The sequence below is a fragment of the Chelonia mydas genome, chromosome 9 (genome assembly GCF_015237465.2).
Source record: "Chelonia mydas isolate rCheMyd1 chromosome 9, rCheMyd1.pri.v2, whole genome shotgun sequence".
Classification (NCBI taxonomy): domain Eukaryota; kingdom Metazoa; phylum Chordata; order Testudines; family Cheloniidae; genus Chelonia; species Chelonia mydas.
In genome coordinates, this window is record NC_057855.1 from 1,427,516 (window position 1) to 1,436,734 (window position 9,219).

At 48.6% G+C, this 9,219-nt stretch overlaps 1 protein-coding gene across 5 annotated transcripts in view; it reads left to right on the forward strand.

Moving 5' to 3' along the window:
• LSG1 (large 60S subunit nuclear export GTPase 1) overlaps positions 1-7,394 on the forward strand; it is a 32,577-nt gene extending 25,183 nt beyond the window's left edge. For 3 of the 5 annotated variants that reach the window (XR_005226681.2, XR_005226682.2, XR_005226683.2), the window contains 2 exons: positions 262-1,259; positions 4,240-7,394. The gene's annotated coding sequence lies outside the window, so the exon portion shown is untranslated. The remainder of the gene's footprint in view (positions 1-261; positions 1,260-4,239) is intronic. The other 2 variants (XR_005226686.2, XR_005226685.2) reach the window with 2 other exon arrangements.
• The last annotated feature ends 1,825 nt before the right edge of the window (positions 7,395-9,219 follow it).

The following is a 9,219-nucleotide window of genomic DNA, read 5'->3' on the forward strand; positions in this document are numbered from 1 at the left end:
GCATCAGTGTGGGGAATTGCCCTCTTACGTAGGGAAGTATCCCTGCCCCCTTGTACCTCTGTGGAAATGGAGGCACGGACAGGTGACATGAATTTAGTAGTGCAGTAGCAGAACGTAGCTCTCCTGATCCCTAGTCTGTACCTTACTGGCACAAGTACACATTCACTAGGGAGTATCAGAGGAATGGAGCCCTCATCCTGGAAAGGACCTGAGCTCCATTCCTTGTCAGCATTTCTTTGTCTCTTCTGTTATGTGTTACAGAATAGCATGTGGTCCCGTCTGCCCCCAGGCACTCTGTGATGGTCAGAAACAAAAAAGAATCTACTCCCCTCGCTCCATGACCCAAGTTTCTACAGTTTGGCTTCCTTTTGTCCATGTTTGGTTGGATGCGAGCTGAAAGGCAGCACCTAAGCTACCTTCCTGTCCGGGAAATGGGCACCATGTAAAAGGCTGCAGTGTCCGTACTGTAGCAGAGCTGTGCAAATCTACAGACCAAAGGCTGGATGATGGTGATTTGCTCTCTTGAAACTCCTCTGGGTGGAGCTTCCAAGCATTGCTTATGGCTTGCCATTAGCACTTTGCCTCGGGAAGTGTTGGCGCCAGGGCTGATTTCACCCAGGGACACTGTGCTAATGGTATCCTACTTGCTGCAGAATTACCTATCACCTTTTCCCTGCTGGGGTTTCCATTGCAGCTGCAGTGCTGGCCTCAGTTCCCTTTCTCCGTTCAGCTCTTCTGAGCAGCAGGTTGTCCCTTCAGTATCCCATGGCACGGCAGGTGTTTTCCACCTCCACTAACCTGGGCTGTTCTACAACAGTCAAGTTCTTAATTAAATCTCTTTCCATTATTAATAGTCTTATATTATTTCTGTCATCGCCCCCCTCCAGTGACACTCATCTACAGCAAAGATGATCCTCAACTCCCTAGTTCAAGGAGGCCGAAGAACAAACTGCTCAGGGCCCTGTATGTTCAGCCTCTCTCAAATATAAAACCCACAGTGTAATCGGTATTCTAAGATAGCATCCCCTAGAGAAAGATGGGCACACGGCAGAGCCTTCTGTGGCTTGGGTCCCTGAGGGAAGTTGACAGCAGCTAAAAATAGGTTTTTGCCTTGAAGGTTTCATCGCCGAAAACCTAAGCTCCAGGATGAAGCGGCCCTTTTGAAGTGCAGGGGAGAACTCCACGTCAGAGGTGTAGGAAGAGGCGATACTGGAGGTGCAGATGTGAGGGCAGCAGCACAGAGTAGCTGTGCTCCACAGGTGGCCATCTCTGTCCTGTTATTACAAATGTGTTCTTGAGCGTGGGAAGGAATGAGAGGGCTATTGACGTGGGGTGGCCATGCTGAGGCTTCGCCGGTAGGAAGCAGCAAAGGTGCTGAACTTTCTATCCTCCAGTGTGAACTGAATCTGGGAATCAGACCTAGTGAAAGGGGTTAATGGTTCTGTTCTCAAGTGATTGCTTCAAGGTCTGCTAGGTGCAGAAGCCCGTGACACTGTGCTGAGGCTACAGTGATGTTCCAATAGACGAGACACCGGTTGTGAGTCAGGAGAGCTATGTTATGTATCTAGCTCTGCCACAGACTCTGTGGGCTTGTCTGCACACAGTCTTGAACTGGTTTAATTAAACCAGTGTAAACCCCCATGTGCATCTACCTTGCTTTAAAACTTCTAAGCTCTGTTTAGCTTGCCCTATAAAGTGTCCACACACATACAACTACATTGATTGATTTAACCCTTGATACAAAGGCTATCCTGTTATGGAACCTGGACATTGAACTCTGATCTCTGCATATGAGAAGAGGCATTTTAAATCACACCTTTAGTTAAACTGGTGCAACTGTGTGGGTAGAGCAGGCCTCAATTGGCCCTTGGCTAAATCATGTAACTTACCTGTTCCTTAGTTCCCCTCTCTGTAGAACAGAGGTGTCAAGGTTCCTTCCCCACTCTGAACTCTAGGGTACAGATGTGGGGACCTGCATGAAAACCTCCTAAGCTTACTTTTACCAGCTTAGGTTAAAACTTCCCCAAGCTACAAATTAATTTTACCCTTTGCCCTTGGATTTCCACTGCCACCACCAAACTTTATCTGGGTTTACTGGGAAACGTAGTTTGGACACGTCTTTCCCCCCAAAATCCTCCCAACCCTTGCACCCCACTTCTTGGGGAAGGTTTGGTAAAAATCCTCACCAATTTGCATAGGTGACCACAGACCCAAACCCTTGGATCTTAGAACAATGAAAAAGCATTCAGTTTTCCTACAAGAAGACTTTTATAGAAGTAAAGGAATCACCTCTGTAAAATCAGGATGGTAGGTACCTTACAGGGTAATTAGATTCAAAACATAGAGAATCTCTCTAGGCAAAACCTTAAGTTACAAAAAAGACACACAGACAGGAATAGTCATTCTATTCAGCACAGCTCTTTTCTCAGCCATTTAAAGAAATCATAATCTAACACATACCTATCTAGATTACTTACTAAAAGTTCTAAGACTCCATTCCTGTTCTGTCCCCGGCAAAAGCAGCATACAGACAGACACAGACCCTTTGTTTTTCTCCCTCCTCCCAGCTTTTGAAAGTATCTTGTCTCCTCATTGGTCATTTTAGTCAGGTGCCAGCGAAGTTACCTTTAGCTTCTTAACCCTTTACAGGTAAGAGGATTTTTCCTCTGGCCAGGAGGGATTTTAAAGGGGTTTACCCTTCCCTTTATTTTTATGACAAGGGGTGATACTTCTCCTCTCCATAAAGTGTTTTGAGATCTATGGATAAACGGTGCCATAAAAGTCATGGAGAATCTAGAAATATCTCAGTGGATTTCTCAAAGTCAGGTTGTGGCATGTGAAGACAATTAGAGGATTGGGCTAAAAGAAATCTGATGAGGTTCAATAAGAACAAGTGCAGAGTCCTGCACTTAGGACGGAAGAATCCAATGCACCGCTACAGACTAGGGACCGAATGGCTCGGCAGCAGTTCTGCGGAAAAGGACCTAGGGGTTACAGTGGACGAGAAGCTGGATATGAGTCAAGAGTGTGCCCTTGTTGCCAAGAAGGCCAATGGCATTTTGGGATGTATGAGTAGGGGCGTTGCCAGCAGATCGAGGGACATGATCGTTCCCCTCTATTCGACACTGGTGAGGCCTCATCTGGAGTACTGTGTCCAGTTTTGGGCCCCACACTACAAGAAGGATGTGGAAAAATTGGAGAGAGTCCAGCAAAGGGCAACAAAAATGATTATGGGACTGGAACACATGACTTATGAGGAGAGGCTGAGGGAACTGGGATTGTTTAGTCTACGGAAGAGAAGAATGAGGGGGGATTTGATAGCTGCTTTCAGCTACCTGAAAGGGGGTTCCAAAGAGGATGGATCTAGACTGTTCTCAGTGGTGGCAGATGACAGAACGAGGAGTAATGGTCTCAAGTTGCAATGGGGGAGGTTTAGGTTGGATATTAGGAAAAACTTTTTCACTTGGAGGGTGGTGAAACACTGGAATGCGTTACCTAGGGAGGTGGTGGAATCTCCTTCCTTAGAAGTTTTTAAGGTCAGGCTTGAGAAAGCCCTGGCTGGGATGATTTAGTTGGGGATTGGTCCTGCTTTGAGCAGGGGGTTGGACTAGATGACCTCCTGAGGTCCCTTCCAACCCTGATCTTCTATGATTCTATGAAGGGCACCGTCAGATCACGGCTCAGGACAATGGAACATCCTGCTCTTGCCAGTGCTGGCAACTTGAACCCAAAAAGTGCTTAGTAGTATTAAACTGCATGTGTAACAGGGTGGCCTCCTCCTAAGGGCCAGGAAGCCTGGAGCTAACCATCCCTGTTCAGGAGGCCCATCTTTGCCACAATTAGCTGCCTCCCAGCCTACGAGTGCTGGACTAAGTGGTGTCAGATGACAGCCCGAAGCTTGGGCCTCATAAAAGGGAATAAAACACAGTTTAGTGGAGGAACCACAAGGAGCAAGCAGCGCTCCTGTGGAAGGCCCTGAAGTAGGGACAGCAAGGACTCAGGGAAGTAGGCTGGAAGTCAGCACCCTATTGCAGAGCACAGAAGACAGACAGGTAGCCCTGAGGGCTGAGACTGTGAGAGGGACTCCATGGAGGCCACCTGAGTCTCCAGGCTCCATCCCAGAGCAGAAAGACTTAAAGGGAGCCCAGAAGGTAGGTGGAGGAGGAATCCCTGGCCGCAAGGGGGTGCGTGGGAGTCAAGTGCCCCTGTTACAGTGTGTTTGTGTCACGTTACAAATAGCTTTAGGTATGCCAACGACTGCGCCGTGGGATGCTCAGCGACAGATGATCCCACTCAGGCAGACAGGGGAGGGATCTGAAGGGAATCTACAAAGAAGACAAACATCTTGGTTGAAGTGCTCTGGGTCACGGTGTTACGAAGCTATTTTTGACTACTGTAGAAGGTAAGAGAAATGTGGTTTTCGTGCACCACATCAATCTAGGGGCTAATCACATGCTCTGAAGAGGGGAAAAGAGCAGACAGTGATTTGCCTGCTAATGAGTACAAATCCAGTCCCCATTGTAAACAAACGGTCACGAAAATGTCACAGGCCCTTGACAGTGGAATGCTGTTTTGGCTTCAGCCCACCTCCTTCCCTGTAAGTGACTTCTTTCTTTTTGTTATGGGGAAACTACCTTACAGTGCTGGCAACCTGAACCCAAGTGAACGTGCTACTGGATGCACTACAAGATGCACAGTGAATTTCAGACGGACAGACCAGCAGGGAGGACTGTGTTGTGTGTGTCCTTTTTAGCTAAGGAAGCAGGGTTAAAGTAACACTGCGCTGATGAGCTGGCTCCGCGGCTGCTGAGAGCTGCAAAGATTTGAGTGTCTGACAGGTGCACTCCTGCAGCTGCTGCCTACCTTTGATCCTAAGCAGGACCATTCTTCTGCTGAACACAAGAGAAGCTGTAAAATGCTACAACTCATTTCACAGCCACTGTGTGGCAATTGCACCAGGACGTGCCTTCATGCTTGGCTTTTGTGGGAGAACACGCTGCTTATTTTAAGATGCTCCTTACTAATGAAGAGATGAAAGCTGAACAAAGGGCACATTCTCTGCAGTGATTTGCCTGTGTCAGGCCCCAGGAGGGGAGGCACTCCTGCTTTTTTGGAACAAAATAATAACTTCACTGTGTGAGTGTTTCATTCATTCGCCAAGGTTATTTGCTGAATAATTTCTACAAATAAACTTTGCTTTGTAGACTCTTCATGAGCAGTTCTGCACCTGTATTCAATACATGAAATTCAGGCTGTGCCAACTAGATGCACAGGTCACGTGCTTTTGTTCCAGCTCCTTGATTTGAAGAGTGTAACTCCTGGAAACAGATTTCTGCAGCAGCTACTCACTTTGACGCATTCTAGCTTCACGTCCACAAACGTACATGTGGGTAGTTCACAGCGATCTGGGAGTTCTATAACACTCCCCTCAGATTGTCACCAAGAGGGAGGGGTTGATTCTGAAGCCTGTTGTGTCAGACATCTCCAGTTATTCTGGGACTGTGGGTGGAGTAGGGGAGGGTTAAATCTGGCATTTCTCCGACAGGAACACTTGTTTTTGTCTCAAATTGTGACCAAGTGCACATTGCAAAGAGTCTAGTGGAAAAGAAGTGTCAAAATTTGACTTGAAACATTTTGTTTCAACATTTCTGGGCAAAACGTTTTGACATTCCCCAGCTCAAAGTGTTTTGGTTTTGTGAACTGACTCGCAATGCAGTGTTTTGAGTCAGTTCAATAATAAACCCCACTTTTCCCAACAGTGGTGCATTGCGTCATGAGAGTTATAGGTTAGGAACCTGATGGTACTGTTTTCCCTTGGGGCCAGGCTATGTGGTTAAACTACATCTCCCATAATGTACCCCAAGACATGTAACTCCCACGGTGCTCTGTGCAGCTCAGTCAGAAGGAAATCCACATTGCTGTATGGGAGTTGTAGTCCTCCAGCCAATAGAAGAGACTGGAAGTCTGAACTACAATCCCAGGAGGCAAGATGTTGATAGGGAAATTCTTATTTATTTATTTAAACTGATTCAAAACTAAATGTTTCAAGTCAGTAAAAAAATAAAATATTTTGATTTAGGTTGAACTGACCTGAAATAAAATGTCTTGATTTTCCTAATGGAAAAATGAAAACTTTTAGCAAAATCAAAATTCTCCTGCAGAAAAATTTGATTTTGTGGAAATTGCATTTTCTGCCAGAAAATCATTGTGATAGAACATTCCAGGATGACTCTGGAGCAGAGTCTGAACTGAGTTCTGCATCCCCCAGTCCGGACCCCTGCCTGTATGTGTGTTTTGAAAGCTTCAGTTGCAATTGCAGATGGCTTCTGAGGGAGAAGGGCCTGAACTGTCAGTTAAGGAGGTGGAAAAGCAGGAAGTGAGGGCATTAATGCTGCCAGGGATTGGGTATTGACAGCTGTCAGGACAAGCTCCAGTTCCTATGTATAAAAGCACCAGGTGTGAGAGGCTCGTCTGTGTGTTGCTAGGTGGAAATTTCACACAAACCAGCAAAACAAAGCCTGGCAGGAATCCGTAATAAGCAGCAGTATTTCTTTGCTCAAGGCACAATGTCCACCTAGCAATGGGACCCACCCTGTCCTCACCTTTTCCTTCCATATGCTAGATACGGCTACAAGCTTTTATTGCTCTTTCATTCTAGCGCTGGAAAAACCTGGTAAATAGCAATAAAATTAATATTGTACACTGCTCTAGTGCCTTCTAGGCTGAAGGATCTCAAAGCATTTTACAAATCCTGCGGTACTTGCTCCCATTGAAGTAAAGGAGTGAGGACTTTAAAATTTGGCCCTGTATGTGCCCAGCTACTTGCCTGGGGGAGGCTATCAGCCAGCATGCCCCCTGCACAACTGTGGGGTAGAGAGCAAACTGGCCACTCATCTAAATGGACTGGTCTACCCCAAAATAGCTGGAAGTGACAGGTGTTTGTACTGTGCTCATCTGTCCTCTGAGTGGCTCTGGCCTATCTGTAATCAAAGGGGGAAGGATAGGATTTCTGGCCAACATGGCTCCACGGTACAGTGAACAGGGCACAGGAGTGAGAGGCAGGAGACCTGGCCTCTATTCCTGGCTCTGCCACTGACTCAGTGTGTGACACCGGCCAAGTCCCTTCATACCTCTGTGCCTCTGTTTCTCCACCTGGAAAACAGGGATAAGGCGGCTCGCTAACTTCTCTCTAGTGCACTCAGATCTGCACACAAAAGTATTATTTCTGTGTGCTGGCCATCCACCGATGGCTTGGCTTCAGTGCTGTGCCCTGTTTCTCTGCCCTTTGTCTCAGAAGCTCTTCAGAGCGGGCGCTTCACGTTTTCTTGTGTTCGGACAGCACCTGACACAAGGTGCTGCTTCTACAAACTAAATAAATTCAGCCCTGTACTGTTACTAAGCAGTGGGTGTCATTTCTTACCATGCTGTAACTAAACGCTTATCACCTCTCCAGAATGCAGTGTGACCGTGCTTCTGGGCATTAAGTCTGCCTGGGAAACAATCAAGGGTTTGCTGAGCCCCTGAATAGGTCACAAATCTGTGACCAAGCAGGACTTCTGTTATTGTGCTGCATGCCAAGATCACTGTGAACTCCAGAGCGGCAGGAGGGCTAGAACTTGGATCCTCCTGCTCCAAAACCATAGGACTCTTCTGCATGAGCTGAGGAGAATTTCCTAAAGCTGCTGTTAATCTTGGGCCTGTGACAGAAGGGTAAGCAGCTCTGTTTTCGTGCTACAGTGGGATGTGATGACACACACACAGTTTGTTTTGCACTAGTGCAGTCAGTGTGTCCCTTACGCTAAGGCATGCCTAGTGCCCAGGGAGCGAACAGTTCTGTTTCCATGCTGCAGTGGGAGGTGGAGTTGGTTTGTTTTGCACTGGTCCAATCAACGTGTCCCATATACTAAAGCACCGTAAGGCCGAAGGGAGCTGGAGATGCATTATCCCCCTTTTAGAAATGGGAAAACTAGATTCACGTGACTTGCCAAAGGTCACAGAGTGAATCAGTGGCAGAGCGAAGGGCTAGGAGCTAGAACCTCCTGGATTCTGTCCCTGACCTAATCCCTTGACCACACTGACAAAAGCCTTCCCTGCTGCAACGGCCTTCCATGTTCCAGGGCAAGCAGTAGGCATGGGGGCAGTTCCTGTTTCCTGCGAGGGGGATGGCTGGAGGCCCAGATGGTCTCCTATTGAAGCACTGGATGTGCTTTTAAGTGTCATAAACTAATAAATATTTCTCTCATCAAGTGGGGCAAGGTGCAATAGGTGCCGTAGCTTCCTCTCAGATGATTCCCTAAGAGCATGAAAGTTTCTGGCGCATGCAGAAGCCTGATTGCTCCTACAAAAGGCTGAGATGAAGGAGCAGCCACGCTTCAAAGGAGCCATCGCCAGTGGAGTGAATGCTCAGCCTCTGTCAGCTGGGGGTGACTTGCCCTCTTCCTGGTTCCCAGATGCTGAAATCCTCTTGCTGCTCTGGCTAATGCTTTAGAGCCAGCTCCTGCCAGGGGCTGAGCGCCTTCCCTTCCCGTGGACTTGAAGGAAAAGCGAGTCCAGGCAGCAGCCTGGGGGAGGTGCCAGCACAGGCTTTGTGCAGCTTTCTATGGCCCGGTCGGATACTCCGGTGACAGATGTGATACAGAAACCCAGACAGGCAGAGAAACAAGGCCCTCAGCCCGCGGGCCGGAGCAGACCGGGCCTGAGAAGCAAAGCAACCCGAGCACAGCAGCAGCGCCCAAGGGAGGACGCCCAATACTAACAGACAGCAGCACCTGTCATGCTGTCAACTCCGTGCACCTCTGCTTCAAGCCACCCCTTGGCCGTGCAGCGGGAGTCGCGTCCTCCAGCTGGCCAGTGGGTCGAGTCTGTCCGTGCCTGGTTCACGCTCACCCTGCTGCTTGTTTGTGAGTCACAAACGTGTGTGCAAGCCAAGGACCTGGCCCTGCAGCACCTACGTACAGGACTGGGCTTCTGGCCTGAGGGCTGGGCTCTAGTACCCGCGGATCACAGCCACTGCTTGACTGCTTCAGGCCAGGCCAGGACCTGGGCAAACCCAGTGCTCCGGGTGCCAGCCATGGAGCCAGGGAACGTACGCATGGGTCCCTCCCTGCCCCTGAACGAAGGGCTAGTCCCCGGGTGTTCGCTGCCCCACTGCCATCACCACGGACACGCGTGTCCCCCCTGGGCCCGCAGCAGGGTGAAGTCCTGCTGGCCCCTCTGCTG